Source organism: Ursus americanus, chromosome 8 (genome assembly GCF_024610735.1).
Source record: "Ursus americanus isolate L20-20 chromosome 8, mUrsAme1.1.p, whole genome shotgun sequence".
Taxonomy (NCBI): Eukaryota; Metazoa; Chordata; class Mammalia; order Carnivora; family Ursidae; genus Ursus; species Ursus americanus.
Window position 1 is genome coordinate 83,472,329 of NC_142134.1, and position 16,429 is coordinate 83,488,757.

The window sequence follows — 16,429 nt, forward strand, 5'->3', positions numbered from 1 at the left end:
ACGAGAATTAATGACAGTGAAACCAGAACTGCCCGCAGAGACATGGGCAGATCTCAGTGACAGACTGGTGTCACCAAAGCCCAGGGGATGTTGGGCTGGGAGGGCATATGGGCGGTGTGTGGGCAGGCAGGGGGCTCCGTCACATGCCGTGAGGCCAAGGGGACAGCTCCAGAAGAGGGGGTAGATCTCAGGGGTGACCCGACGGGAGGCTAGGGCCTCTGGGAGGGACAGGGAATAGCGCAGTGGTATTTAACTTCTGTGATTTCTGTGTGTTCTGCATCCTCACACCCCTCCTCACATCCCCTAAGGTGAGCGTGCAGGCTCCAAGCTGGGTTCTGGGCCAAAGTAGGGGTCACGGAGTTCCGGGGGGAGACAGGCACAGACACCAAACAGCACAGGGCTGAGATCGGGGCCCAGGGAGAGCAGTGTGAGGGGCCTCACTGCCTGGAGCTGGGTGAGCCAGGTGAGGGGAGAGGGCAAGCGTGAGGCCTCTGGGAAGACCCGGGCTCCCACTCTGGGTGACAGGGAGCCAACAGGTCGCTCTCAAAGCTGCAGGGGGGTCTGCACCCCAGCCTGCAGGCCCTGGGGTGGTCAGGCTGGTGGCCACGGTGCCATGTGGGGGCTCAGTCTGAGACTCCTCCAGAACCTCCGTGGAACTTTCCCTCCTGCCTGCCCATGCTCTCCCTCCTTTGTGGGAAGCCCTGAGGTCTCCCCACCCTCCAGGCGGGAAGGTGGACAGACAGGGCTGGAGGTGCTGTGCCTGCTCCCTTCTGAAGTAGGAACACACCTGAGAAAGCACCAGGGCTCTGGCGGTTTAACGGTAGTGGTTAAATATAACCTTGGAACGGTGGGCCTAATAAATACTTAAATGCCATTCACATTATATCCAGTTTATGTTATTTTCACTCTTCAAGCTTCCCACACTGCGTTTTTTATTAATTAATCTTTGAAGCTCAATTAACTTTTGCAGAAAAAGGAAGAGAGGGAGGCAGGGGAAGGAGGAAGAGAGTTAGTTGGTTGGCTAGGAAGATTAACAGGTGTGTCTAAGGCACTGACAAGAGAACAAAGACGAGGAAACACGGGGCCTGACTCTAGACCAGGGCTGACCAGACGCTCTGGGATGATGGGACTCGTACGAAAGCCCTCTGCCCAACAGGGTGGCTGCTGAGCCACTGAAATGTGCTTGTGTGAGTGAGGAACCTTTCAGTGTGTTTGATTTTATTGAGGTTGTATTGTGGCTAGAAACACGGTTACCGACTCTTGACAGGTCTTAGACCTCAGTGAACGAAAAAGACAAAAAACAGCTCCCTAGCACCCACATCCCACTGGAGGAAGACAGACAATAAGTAACATATGCAGTACATGGGTAAATTACTTAGTATGTTAAAAGGTGATAAATGCTACCAATAAGAACAGGGAAGGGGAGTCAGGGCACTGGTGGGGGACAGGGGGGTCAGTGAGTCTCTCATTGAGAAAGTTACGTTCGAGCAATAATAGAATTATGCTATTAGTATGAATTATGAACAACTTTATGCTGATAAAATTGAAAATTTATGTGAAATTGATAAATTCCCAGAAAAATAACTCCCCAGAATTGAGGCAAGTAGAAAGAGAAAACGCAGAAGTTCTGTAACTATTAAGGAACTGGACTTAGGTGTCAGGAAAACCCCAGGCCCTACCACCTCAAGGATGGTCCTACCAAGTGTTCAAGGAGCCATACAACCTACTCAAACAAAGCCACTCAGAGAAGCAAAACGATGGTACTGTCCAACTCGTTTTATGAAGGTAACACACACACATCAGACCAGAACTGGAGGAAAATCACAGACTGAACTCACTGGTGGCCATCAGTGCCAAAACTGTCAGCACACGGAGTCACTGACCCAGGAGTGTCTGAGCAGGAGGGGTATGCTTGACAAACCAGGTCTATCCCTATAATACAGGGGCCTTGCTATGAGGGAAAAAGTAATCCGACAAAAGACAAAAGGAGAAAAATGGTAAGATCTTCCCAAAGATGCACAGAAATCATTTGATTAAATTCATTATCCATTCATGATTTTTAAAAAACTCTTAGCAAATTTAGAAGGTAATAAAAGTTCTCTGTTTAAAGAGACACGAAGTGCCTGGGTGGCTCCGTTGATTATGCGTCTGACTCTTGATATTGGCTCAGGTCGTGATCTCAGGGTCGTGAGATCCAGCCCCACATCAGGCTCCATGCTGGGCATGGAGCGTGCTTAAGATTCTCTCTCTCCCTCTGCTTCTGCCCTTCCCCCACACTAAAAATAAATAAACAAAAGAGACACAAACACAAATATCCACTCAAAGGTTTACGCCTGAACGTTCAAGGCAGCCTTCTTCATAGTAGTCCCACAATGGAAAGAGCCACAGTGCTCGTCGACGGGTGGTGGGGAACAGAAAGTGGTCCATCCACATGGCGGGTACTGCTCAGCAGCCGAAATGAACAAAAGACAGAACCCTGTACTGCAGGAAAGAAGCCAGACACAAGGACCTCGCAGTGCATGTCCCACCAGACACACGGTTCTAGAAAAGGCAGATCTGGGTGCCTGTGGGTCGGCCAGTGGCAGGGACTGGCAGCTGGAAGTCTGAGGAGATGGCAGGGTTCTGGGTCAGGACTGGGGTGTGGTCACAGATGCGCCCAAAGCACCAATCACACCAGAGAGCTGTGGTGAACTTTGGCATATGTAAACTGTACCTCCATTAAGAGCGCATTCTAAAATTTTAAAAAACTACTACAAACATCATCCTGGTGGTGAAATTGGAAAAACAAAACAAAAACAAACTCCTACTTTATACCAGGCGTCTCCCCCACCCTCATCCCCAAATAATCAGTTCCAGGTGGATGAAGACCAAATGTGAAAACACAATTTTAATCCTTTGGAAGATACTAGGGAGAACATCCTCCTGACCTCAGGTGAGGAAAAGATTACAAAACAGAATCAAAAAGCACTAACCACAAAGGGAATGACTAATAAAATCAACTTAAAAATACTTAAAAATAAGTATATCAGGGGCGCCTGGGTGGCGCAGTCGTTAAGTGTCTGCCTTCAGCTCAGGGTGTGACCCCAGCGTTATGGGATCGAGCCCCACATCAGGCTTCTCTGCCAGGAGCCTGCTTCTTCCTCTCCCACTCCCCCTGCTTGGGTTCCCTCTCTCGCTGGCTGTCTCTCTCTGTCAAATAAATAAATAATTTAAAAAAAGAAAAGTATATCAGGTAATCAAAAAAACACTAGTGGGAACAGCCAGAGCAGCCGAGAACCCCCACACCTAAGACTACAGTCCAGACAGGGCTCCGCAGGGCTGCTCCGTAAACAAAGCTTGAGGGGGACCCACCACACCCACTGTGTCCTGTCAGTCCCTGCTCTGGGAGGGAGGACTTTCGACACCATATGGCCCCAAAAGCTAAGTTATTTGCTAAAAAAACACTTGCCAACCCCTGCTCCAGACAATAAGAGGGACCATGGGCACTTCACAAAAGAGAAAATACAAATAAGCATCTTTTCAAACATTCAGCTTCATTAGCAACCCCGGGAATGCATCCCCACGCGGGTCTGCTACAGGTCGCCATGCTGGTGAACACCTTCTCCCCGGTGTCTGCTGGCCCCCAATCCCGTCAGGCTGCTCTTGACGAGATCCCGGTGATGGGGATATTACCAACACAACCTATCTCCAAGATTCCTGGTCACCGCCCCGACCCCTCCACATCTGACTCCTGAATCTCTCCCACGTGGCTCCCTGCCGTGGTTCACAGAGCCTGGCGCTATCACACACCCCGCACAAGCGCTGGAGCCTTCCAGAAGGGCATGGGTGGCGTGTCTTTCCAGCACAATCTTCAGGCCTGTCCCAGGCCCACAGGCAGTCATCCTGTGTGAAGAGGTCCAGCCTCCCTGTCCACTCACCGTGGACCCCCCTCCACCCGGCCTCCTCCACCACCAACAGGTGTGCGCCCACGCCTCTACCCTGGCCCCTCTGCCGCACACCGCACCGTCTGGGTCACGCCCTCCCTCCGACTCCGGTGAGCGCCCTTCAGTGGATGCTTCCCCACCCCTCCATTCCCGTGTTGCACGTCCATCATCCCTGACTGTCCTTCAGGTAAATACACCAGGCTTGTTTTGCAGTGTGGACGTAAGAAGCACCTTTATTAAACATGAGTTGGAAAGTAAAGAATAACACTAAGGAAAAAAACCCTACAACCCCAGTCCCCCCAGACTAATTGCTGTCCTTAGGGTGATGGGTATTTCCCTCTGTGGGTAAACCTGAAATACTGGGAACATGTACGCACACACCCTCACGCTTACTAGAAAGCCACCCTCAGACTACATGTGATGTGATATGACGGGGCTTCTATAACTAATCAGCTGCCCCGGGTGTCTTCCCACGTCAGCACACAGCGCTCATGCCCCCCGGGCAAAGCCGTCACGGCCGCCGCTGTGCTCCCTGACCCAGAGACGCAGCGCGTGAGGGCGGTCCCACCTCCAGTGGGCCCCTCCTGGACGCAGCCTGCTCAGGGCCAGACCCATCTGCCCTCGCCTCAGTTCCAGGGCCATCCTCCTTAGGCCCGCCTGCTCGGGGACCCCCAGCAGAAAGAACCTGCACCCGTCCCCGCAGGCAAATCCACACCCGGGGGCTGAGCCTCCTCTCCTTAACCACATCTTACAAGAACTTTCAAGTTTTCCACTTACCTTTTAACTAGTTTTGCTTAGTGATGTGTTTCTAGGAACACCTTCGTCTACAACACCAGCACAAGTTGATATTATCCCATAACCTTTATCAAACAGCTTTACTGAGAAATATTTGACAAAACATACACTGTGCGTCTTTTAAAGAGACAACTCGGTTAAGTTTTGACATTCGCCTGGGAAAGGACCACCACAGTGGTGACGCGGCCCTCACCCCGGAGACCCCCGATCTGCCCGGTAACTGCACTGAGGGGGCGTGTCCGGGAGCCGTGTTTGCGGCAGCACATGGCACGGCTCCTTTCACTCATCCTGTTTGGAGGCTCGCTCACGTGGTGGCACAAACGGCCCATTCTCGTTCCGAGCAGCGTCCACGGCACTGTTGTTGGCCCGCTCACCAGCAGGTGGACATCTGGGCTGCTTCCTATGGGGCTGGTAGGAGCTCATGGCCACATCTTCGTGGGGACAGATGCTCTGGAGTGAATGCCGACCAGGGGCCAATGTAGCTGCTTGACAACTTTTTAAGAAACTGCCAACCTGCTCCCCACTGCTGCCCTCCCCCCACCATGTCCAAGCACCAGCTGCCCTGTGGGGGGTCATGCTTCCCCCTGCTCCCTCACCCCAGTCCCACTCGTTCTTCCCTGAACGCCATGCCCTCTGCCGGCCTTCCGTGCCCACTGGACACACCATGGCTTCCATCTGGATGGCAGATGCACCCAGGACAGGCCTCCCTCTGCCCACTCTCACCACTAATTCAATCTCGCGCACAAGTCTGAGCAACACGTAGAAAAGCAAATTGGACATGTCCTTCCTGCATGAAACCCCCGAAAGGATCCAGGCTTCTGATGAGCCGTGCACTCCTGCCATGCTGCAGCCCCATGAGCCCCATCCACATCAGGGCTCTACCCATGATCAGTGTCTCTCCACGTCAGGGCGCGTCCCTGCCAGCTCCGCGCCCCCTGGCCTCGCCTACCTCTGAGCTGTGTGCATCACTCCCCACCAGCCTGGACCTCCGTCCTCACGGCAGCAGGCTGGCTCCCTGAGCCTCCTGGTCAGGCTACCGTGGCCCCAGGTCTAACGCTGGCCGCTGTCCCGTCCCCTACACGGTCAGCATCTTCAGGGTGCTGTGCCCAGCCTGTTCTCCAACAGCGCCGTGAACCCCCACTGCAGGGCTGAGGCTGCATCCTCACTGTTGGACATCATGTCCGCCAGAGCACCCACCCCAGGGCTGCCCAATCAACCAGAGATATTTCTGTCTTCATCCAAGTACTCAAGAAGACCTACTCATACTTCCACACGAAAATCAGCAAACTGCTGAACTCTGCCCTGTGCCCAATGCCCTCTCCTTCCAAAGCGCTCTGCTATGATCTTGGACTCTTATGTACCCCACACCTGCTGCTCCATCTGATGGGCCTCTCTCTTCCCCCAAACCAGAGGACCTGTGCCGGCACGCAGCAGGTGCTTAAGAGAGAGCCCTACTGGTCCACTGTAGCCTCTTCTCTACGGCCTATCTGACCCCACGACCCTGCCTCCCAGACCCCGGCTCCTCACTCATCTCCCCGTGGCACCCAACTAACCTGTTCCCTGTGTGGTCCTGCTCCCCAGTGGGGCCCTGGCACCCACAACAGTGCCTGGTACATGCGGGCTCGACAGACAGCTGGGCTCGTGCCCTCTATGACGGCATCACTAAGTCCTCAGGCAAGGCCTGGAAGAATGGGCCGAACACCAAGAATTTATCGCCATCTCAAGATGAACAGAACCGTATGATGAATGTTCCTTGCTGGGACACTGAAATCCGGTCAAGATTATGAGAAAAGGGGAAACTTTAAGTGTATTTTGTATGTGGCTACACACTGCCATGAAAGCTTTTTTAAAAAATAATGAAATAACATAAAGGTGCTTTGAATTTAGACTCTCAAAAGGGATCATGACTCAAAGAACAATGAAGTCCCTGCTCCACCTTTTCCCCTAACTTGGACATGACACCCCACCTCCACCCCCAGCCCATAGGCCTGGCTGCACCCCTGCTGCTCCCACCCGCACCCCCAGGTCACCATGGTCTCAGCCCTGCAGAAAGCTGCAAAGGACTGCCTCCCCAGGCCTTGCCCTTGCTTCCCCACTCAGGGATGCCACAGGCCACCACCCACAGCTATTCTTCCTGCATTACTGGGGGTTCTGAAGAGCACACAGGACACCCAACATGTGTTAAATGAGTGACTACCAACTCACTGATACGGCAGACTGAGGACCACGTCCATTGCTGAGTTTACTCCCTATTTTTACTTCTTAAATTAAGGGTTTATGTATTTCTGGGTGTAACTTAGTGACCTGAGATACAGTCCCCAGGGGGGGATCCCAGGCACATGTCTTGAGCAGCACTGAGGTCCACCCACATCAGCAACGTCCACCATCACCAGACTGAAAGGCTCCCAGGCACCCGTCCCTGCGGCCCAGCCCACTCACTTCCAGTCACATCCCACTGGCCTCCCCCCTTCACGTTTATGCCGCTCAACACTCCCTGACCCCAAATTCAGACGTCAGCTACCTGTGCTCCACTTGGAAGACTGGCATCTCCAAGTGTAATCTCGATTTCCCGCCCATCTGCGGCTTCTCACTTACCTTGCACCCATGTACAAGAGATGGGAGCAACTCTGCCCCTCACACTTAACCCACCTGATGTGCTGTTATGCCACACTCACCCCCGACACAGCTCCGAGGAATCCCTGTGGCATGAAACTCTCCAAGGGCTCAGGAAAAGCCAAAGCCTTCCAGCGGCCACTGAGGCCCCAAGCCACCTCGCTCACTCCCCTCTGGCCATGGTGGACTCCCTGCTAGTTCTAGAACATTCTAGGTGTACTCCCACCCCATGGCCCTTACACCTACTGTGGCTGGAACATTCTCTCTCATGTGGATACATGGGGCCTACCTCACCTCCATCAAGCCTTTTCTCAAATGTCATTTCCCCAGCAACATCTTCAGGGACCATCTTGTTGACAATTACATGTCCTGTGTGCACCAACATGCACACACACCACGAATCCAAGACATTACCCTCGAACTTACAATTTACCTATTTATTTTGTTACTACCCACCTCCCTATACTGCAGTGCCAGCCATGTGACTGGAGGTATTAAAAATTCAATAAAAGAGTTATATGATAAAGTTGAGAAAATCTTCTCAAAGAATAGATAAAAATAGGACATAGAAAAGATCCAACATCCAACCAATAGGTGTTTCAGAAAAAACAGAAAACTGAGATAAGGAGCTTTCAAATATACTTTAATATTTTATTTCTTAAGCTGGGTAATGAGTACACAGATGTTCATTATATCTTTCTCTATGCTCACTTATAGGCAGTATTTCATGATTTGGAAAAAATTATTCAAGTATTTCTCCAGCTGGACGAACCATCAGACCACAAAGGCCCGAGTGCCTGGCACGGTGAGTGAAAATGCCCCCATCTAACCAAGTCCTGGAATCTGAAGACGTCAAGGGTACAAGAATGGGTCCTACCGGTTCTGGGAGGAAAGGAGTTCACAATGGAGTGAGAATCAGATAGCACCAGACTTTTCATCAGCAACGTGAATCCTACCAGTAAAAGAAGCAATTCTTTCAAAGTTCTGAGGAAAAGAGACTTTAATGTGGAATTCTACATCCAGCCAAACTATTAGCCAAGTATGGATGGAAGCCATGGCGTTTGCAGACGTCTCAGGAAAGGTGCTCAAATACTCATCCAAGGCATGCCTACGGAGACAACAAGTGCTCACATGTTACCACAGGCCTTGTGCTCAGGGAGCTCCTGTTCCAGCTGGTGACGAGACATGACAAACTCATCAGCAGAGAGTGATGAGCACCATGAAGAAAGCAGATGAAGGCAGCGAAGCAGAGGAAACAGGTGGAGGGGCTGCTTTAGACAGTGACCAGAGGAGAGCCGGTGCGGAGGGACGTCTGACCTCGGACCTGGAGGGAGGGGCCAGAGCAGCAGGCACCCCACCGATGGGGCAAGGGACCCCCGAAGCGCAAGAGGACCACTGTGCGGCCGGCTGGCCTGGAGGACGAGGCTTCCACACGGGACAGGGGGACGAGGACAGAGGGCCAAGGAGGGCACGGGCTGAGACACGATCCTTGAGAATTTGGAACAGGAGACAGTAACGTCAAACAATGTCAGGAAAAAGGGAAGGTGAGATTAGAACTCAACCGTATAACAGATCATTATATAATCACACCCATTTTAACTCCCAGATCCAACCCCTGGAGAAGACGAAAAACATGCTGTGAAAAGGGGCTGTTGGACCCCAGGATTCTTCCGGCTGATGAGGTTACTCAGCTACAGACATGCACCCCCTTCATGAAAAAGGCTGACTCAGGGTAGAAACAAGAGCCCAGAGGGCGAAGCAGAGAACCAGCGGGGTCATCCTGAGCTTAAAACCCAATCAAGAATCCCAACTGGGGATCCCCACTGGGTTTCAGAACTGCGTTGGGCCTGTGACTCCTGCTATGTCCACTTCCCCATTCTCAACTGGTAACCCTATACCTGTCCTGCTGTGGGGGTGCTGGGAAGGCGATCTGTCTCACTTGGTTCACGAGTGTCCAGGAGCAGCCCCCAGTGGATTGCACTAAGCAGATGATCCAGGGGATCAGACTCCAGAGCTCTGTGGTTCAGGCAAGGTCTGGGACTTTGAGCTGGTGCCACAGTGGGACGAGACCCTGGGGAACCTCAGAAGAGGGACAGCTGTATTTGGCATTTGGGAGGATATGAATTTTGGGGTGCCAGGACCGTGGCAGGCAGAATCCTGAGATGGCCATGAGATTCTGCACCCTGGCATACACATATCTCCCACCTTATTAGCCTAGGTGCTGCTGCAAAGGGATTTTTGAGGATGTAATTACGGTCCCAAATCAGCTGACCCTAAAGTAGGGCAAGCCAAATAGCATGGTCTTTCAAAGCAGAGTTTTCTCCAGCTGGTGCCAGAAGAGCAGGTCAGAGGGGTGAGTCCTACTGGCCTGGCAGAAAGCAACTTGCTGCCAACTACCCATGGTCCTGGGACAAGTAACTGTGGGACTTCTAGGAGCTGAGGGCAGCCTCCAACAGTGAGCCAGCAAGAAAGCAGGACCCCAGTGCAACAACCACAAGAGATGGGCTAGTGAGCTCCGAAGATGACCCTCTCATCCCAGATGAGAGCCTCAGCCCAGCACGTGGATTTCAGCTTCGAGGCCCTGAGCAGAAGAGGGGCGACACTGCGCTAGATTTCCAACCCATGGAACTGGGGCTAATAAGTCGGTGTCCTTTTAAGACACTAATTTTGTGGCAACTTGTTACGCATCATTAGAAAATTAATGTAATGGTATTTAAAGAAATGGAGTTAATAGAAGAAGAAAGGGACAGTTTCCCAAGCATGTAAAATGGAGTGACCACCAGCCCCGGGAACATTTTCATTAGGAAACTCTTCTCCCAATTCTGGAGACAAGGAACAGGTTAGTAAACAAGCAGCAGAAGCCACAGACCCTTGCTTGGCCCTGACGGAACTGCGCCTCCCTCAAATTCCTGTGCTGGAGCCCTAACCCATCTCCAAAGATGGAGCCTCTGGGGGCGACAGGGTTAGATGTGTAAGGCTGGGCCCAGATGAGATTAGTGTCCTGGCAAGAAGAGACAGCAGAGGGCTTCCACAGCCAGGAGGCAGCCGGTCTGCACCACGAACCACGTCAACTGGCACCTTGATCTTGGACTTCAGCCCCCAGGACGGTGAGAAATAAATGCCTGTTTAAACCACTCCATCTACAACATTCTGTTGTGGTGGCTAAGACACCCCTCTTGTGATCTCTGATGTCCGTCTTCTTCACCAGGCTGCCTTTAACGAAAGGCTGGGGAAAACCAACTGCCTCTAGCCATTCCTGTCTCTACAGTAAGAAAGGCACTTACTTTATGAAAAGAAATGTTATTTGTCAGCAAAAGTCCTATTTCCATTAACAATTTCAAACCCTTTCCACCTACTGAACCTTCTATAAAGTCTGCTAAAAGCCTCGAAACTGATGAGTAGGGCTCACCCATGTGCCTGTGAGGAAGAATGAAATGGCCCGAGGATGCCTCCCCACCAGAAACGGAACAGGGAGGGCTGGACTGACCTGCCCCTTGGCAGGACACTGGGAACTGCGCTACCGGAAGCTCGGCCAACAGGACTGACCCGAGTAACACTGCAACTTGACCGCGTGTCCCCGAAGGCGCGATATGAAGCACTCACTGGCTCCTGTGGAGGGATCTCCCAAATCTCAAGCCTGACTCCGGCTCGCCCTCATTCCTTCAGTTTATAGAGTACACAGGGACAACAGACAAAGGTGGACGACACCGTAAGAATCAGAAAAATCCAGGTGTGATATGTAGCTTAAAAAAGTTAACCCTGCGGAGGGCAAGGGGGAACCTGAAAAGGCGCTAAGGGGCCATGACCCCCAGTGCTACTCTGGGAACGCACCTGTGTCTGGTTCAGAAAGGACATGACCCCCAGTGCTACTCTGGGAACCCAGGTGTGTCTGGTTCAGGAGATGCATGACCCCTATGCCATGCCAGGAACCTGCCTGGATCTGGTTAAGGGAAAAATGCCATAAAAGACATTCTTGAGATTGAGCCCCACATCGGGCTCCCTGCTCTGCTGGGAGCCTGCTTCTTCCTCTCCCGCTCCCCCTGCTTGTGTTCTCTCTCTCACTGGCTGTCTCTGTCATAAATAAATAAAATCTTTAAAAAAAAAAAAAGAAGAAGAAGAAGACATTCTTGAGACAAGTGGGGAGATTTGAAAATGAACAGTTGACTATTAACTAGTATGTGAACCCAGTGCCCCTTCTCAGGTGTGATAATGACACTGTGGCTGTGTGGAGACCATCCTAATCCTGTCACCTGTGTGCCCTGAATTACTTAAGGAACATGGTAGGTTGTCTGTAGCTACTTTCAGATGATTCAATGCCAATAAGTACGCATTTAGAAAAAAGAGATGAAGCAAATATGGCAAAGCATAAATAATCCTAGATTAGGGTGGGGGTGTGGAATTCTTTCAGTTTTTCTCCATTGTGTTTTCTTCTGAAATAAAAACGGGAAAGGCTGACCCTTTTCTGCTCCTCCCGTTCCAGCTGTGGCCTGCGTCTATTCCCTCCCAGGCACACGTGGGCGATCAGACAGCAGATGTGGGGTGGCGTTAAGAACCAGACAAGTTGGTACACACAGTACCTCCAGGACAGGGCCACACAAGGTATGGAAGAAGGTCAGCTCCGAGCTCTTTGTGGAGCATCTGACACGGGGTGGGGGTGGGGGCTGCTGAGCACCACACTTTCTGGCTCCATAAAACCCCAGTTAGCAGGGGCTGCAAAGAAGAATGCAGACAGCTTTCTACTGTTTGCACATTTCTTGCTAAACATCTGGAATTTGCTGTTAATGTAGCCAAGTCCAGCGAATACTGATTCATTTGGAAAATAATCCAATTAACTTCTGCTCTCCAAATTCACCTAAATATCAGAAGTTCTCTTCAAAAAAGCAATCAACCCAACAATCAGTTTCTAAGGACTATACTTTCTAGCGAGTTTTATTTCTTATCGATGAGTTTGGCTTAATTCCACAGACAATTCTGAAAATGCATCTAAGCAAGGCTCACATCTTAACTCTCTCATCATGTGTTAAGTGTTTCATTATTGTTGTCATTTGACCTTCAGAGAACTCAGTTCTGTAGGAAGGAACATGGCAGGTCAGAAAAGATAGTCTTATTATTTTTAGAGGTCTTACTCCTTAAAATTTAACGATAAAACCATCAACTTGCACAACAGCATAGTTCCATTTTTTGAAGCACAATGAATTGGGCAGCATTTCTGCACTATTAACGCCAAATATCAGAAGGGTAGAACTGTCCCCAAACTTCAATATATTTCAATAGTAAAATTACATTTTCGATTTCAAATTCGATTCTGACCACTAAACAAAGAACTTCAAATGAAATAATAAAGCCTGGCATTTAATAAAGGGTAACAGTATAAACCAAAACAAACCTTGCTTTATAATTCAAATCTAACAACTCAAATAAGTAATTCTAATCCATGGCAAAGGGCCCTGCCTCCCACTAGCCGGGTGGAACCCTGGCAGGTCCAGAGAGAATTAGGCAGCGGGAGGGGACACTTCCTTCCACAGAGGGCTCCTGGGACAAGTTCCCCTGGATGGGTGTGCTTGACAGCCCCATGCTACAGCCCCAGCTACAGCCCAGAGTACCAGAGAGAGGCATGGCACTGGAGTCCAGGCACTCCAGGGAGCCACAGGCCCTAAGCACTGAGGCTCTTACATTCAGGTTCCTGGAGCATGACTTCCTTACAAGGGTCAAATACCCAAAATGTCTCAGGATCTTACTTCTGGAAAACTTCTTACAAAGGTCGGTTTATAATTCCTGGAGCAAAATCTTGGGCAGGGATAAACTGATGCTCTGTAAACACTGAAATCATTGAACTTGAAGCTATCAAAGAATTCTACAGCACTCAGTTTAATTTGCAGGGTTGGGGGGGAGTTGCTTATGGCTTGCTACAGGTGTAATTCCCAAGGATCGTCCCTATTTATAATATCTTCCCTCATGTGTAACTTCCAGTGGTTTCAGTCATTATGGTGACATCAGAGGAACCTACACAATTAAAGAGACAGCTGAGTTGTTGCAACCCTATATTTAACAAACTGTTGTATACACAATTCTGCTAATTTACTTACAGGGTATTTCTCAGGTATAGGCCCGACATTAGCTGAACCCTGATAAACGACAGGTGTTTAGATGGGCACAGTGACCATTATCCCCACTCCCAGTACACACACGCCTCCTCTCAAGTGAGGGCTGGGCCCAGTGACTAGGTTCTAACACAGAGAATACGGCAAAAGGGATGGGATGTCCCTGCCAAGATCAGGTCATGAAGACTGTGGCCTTCTTGCGTGCTCTCCTGTTCCATCACTGGCTCCCTCTGACTTGCCCTGTGAAGAGCCCCAGTGGCTGAGTGAGCTGGCCTGGACACACAGTCGAACACACAGTCAAACCTCCAGCTGAGACCACAGCTCCAGCCACCACTGAGGCAGCCTTGTGAGACTCTGAGCCAGACGACTCAGCCAAGCTGTGCCTGGATTCCTGACCCACAGAAACTGTAAAATAATAACTGATGTTTTAAGGCAGCAAGTTTTGGGGTAATTTGTTGGACAGCAATATATAAATAATGCAACCATGCAGCACTATCACACCTTTAAAAATCCAAAAATAGGAAAATAAAGAGCCCAACCAAACCTGAATGCCCCATTTGGCAAGTCTTCCAAAACTTCACAAAACAAACTAAATTTTAAGAAAGGTGCAAAAGTACAAAAAAAAAAAAATCAGAAGTAAGTGTTGAGTAAGAAGGTCCCAGGTGTGGTTCCATTTGGCAAATAAAAGTTCCTAAGCTGGACGATTTGGTGACTCCGTTTGGTTAAGATTCGGTCCTATGAAATGTCGATCTGAAAATCTAAAGGGTTTTCTCCTAAGTAACCAAGCAGTGAAGCTGTGGCACAAAGTGAAATACTGAACTGACCAGTTCAAGTGTCTTTCTCGGGAGTCCACAGAGCTCGGAGTTTTAGATTTGTATCTCACCCTACCGCCCGATCTCTGCATAAGTGTGCGAGCCTAACACATGTTGATCTTTCTGAAAGTACTCCTACCTTTCACTCACTCACTCACTCACGTACTCGCTTCGTTTGATAGTTGTGTGCTGCCTGCTGACCCCATGCCAGGCTGCCAGTTCTGGGAGCTGAGCTGGACAAGGCCCTTGCCCTCCTGGGCTTTTCATTCTCTCAAACTCTTCCAGCATTATCTTACTGGACACACTCTGGAGCCATCCCCCAGTCAGAGAGCAGCACATACCACACCTTACTTTTTCATCAGCACTTTCAAATTAAAGGAGAACACAGGCCAGTTTTAGATGAAAGTCTCATTCGAAGGTTTCAGAGGAGCAAAAACCCCATTGCTCCAACTTTCCTGCACTGGGCCAGCACCCCCAAAACACTTCCCTAGGCTTCCAACACTCCTGATTGGACCCCACCCCTCCTGGAACGTCCTAGACACTGAAAACACCTCCAGTCTCAGGCTGGAGGGTACACCCGCACAACCATATGACCTCCACCAATGGAGGGAGAGGAGAGCACAAGTGGTTGAAGGTGATGAACACCAACCACAAGCCAAGGCAAACACAGTAGCCCTGGAGTGGGGGCTGGAAGAACAGGGTAGGGGATAGCTTTCTGGGTGTGGGGAGTGAACACAGTGTTGACTTGAGGCATGGAGCTAGTGTGGACTAGGAGCTCCTCTTGAATCTACCTAGAGGCGTGAGGATGGGTCCCAACCCTGCCTCGCATGTGCCCCTGGGGCCCAGCCAGGCAGCATCTGCTGAAGGTCAGAAGGTCTGGAGGGCTGGCCCAGGTGCTCATAACATCAGGGTGCTCAGGGGCCTCAGCGGGATTTGCACTGTGGGGCTCAGGTGACCAGGGTCCCTGATGCGCCCAAGCCTTCACAGCAGGTGGATCCAGCTGAGTAAACTGGACACATTAAGGGCACCTCTGGATCCTGCCTGAGGGGTCCAACCCCCTGGAGGGCTGGCTTGGGGTTCCAGCATTCCTTATAGTCCACACTTGTGGTCTGGGTGATTCCCATCCACTTGTTCAGGAGTTCTGGCCTTCTGAGGGACTTGTCTCCAAGTTCCAGCTCTCCTTCCTGAGAGCCTAGCTTCTTCATGGTCCTGCCCCAGCATCCAGATGCTCCCAAATGACCTACCTGGGGCCCTGGTCATCCCCGGAGCCTGTCGCATGGGATGAACCCTCCTCATGGCACAGTCCCAAGGTCCTGGCCTCCCACTCGGAAGGGGCTGTCTCAGGGTCTCAGAAGTGCTCACAGGACTGTTCCAGGATCCCAGCCCCCTATGGGGCCAGTCTTGGTGTGCTGGCCCTCCTTAATGACCCAGCCCAGTGTTCCAGCCCTCCCTGGGTCCTGCCAGCTCAGGGTCTGGCCCTCCTCCGTGACCTGTCTCAGAGTCCAGCCCTCTCTGGCTCCTGTCCGGTCTCAGGGTCCCAATCCTCCTTGGTGACCCGTGCTGGGGCTGGACCCTCCTGGATGACCTATCCAGGGTTGGACTCTCCTCGGTGACCTATCCCCGGGTCCGGCGCTTCCTGGTCCCTGTCTGGTGGGTCTGGCGTCTAGCCCTCCTCCGTGAACCGTTTCAGGGTCTGGCCTTCCCCGCTGGCCCGTCCCGGGGTCCGGTCCTCCCTGGTCCCTCCCCGATGACCCGTCCCGGCGTCCGGCCCTTCCCCGTGACCTGTCCCGGGGGCCCGGCCCCGTGGGCCCGGCCCGCGCCCGGAGCCTGCCGAGCCGTTTCGGGGCTCCGCTGGGCTGGGCCGACGAGGGGCGCAGGGGCGCGGGCCGGGGTTCCGAGCCTTCCGGGCCCGCACACGGGCCGAGGCCGCGGCCTGAGGAGAGGGAGCCGCGGGCCAGGCCAGGCGGGGCGCGGACTCACTGACCTGCCGTCTCGGCTGCGGGCGAGCGGGGCGCACGCGGGGGCAGCGCCGGGAGTTGGGGGGGGCGCCGCTCCCTCCGGGTCCCCCCCAAGAGCAGGAGAAAAAAACCCGTCCGGAGTTTAAAACAAAGAGGCGGAAATGCCCGAACGGAGCCGAGCAGCGAGTCGGGGGCGCCGCTCATGGAGCATGCGCGTTACGCGGCCC

The 16,429-nt window shown here is 51.9% G+C and overlaps 1 protein-coding gene across 3 annotated transcripts in view; it reads right to left on the reverse strand.

Moving 5' to 3' along the window:
- PCGF3 (polycomb group ring finger 3) overlaps window positions 1-16,428 on the reverse strand; it is a 54,308-nt gene extending 37,880 nt beyond the window's left edge. For all 3 annotated transcript variants that reach the window (XM_045774731.2, XM_045774730.2, XM_045774729.2), the window contains exon 1: window positions 16,229-16,428. The gene's annotated coding sequence lies outside the window, so the exon portion shown is untranslated. The remainder of the gene's footprint in view (window positions 1-16,228) is intronic.
- Between the last annotated feature and the right edge of the window lies 1 nt (window position 16,429).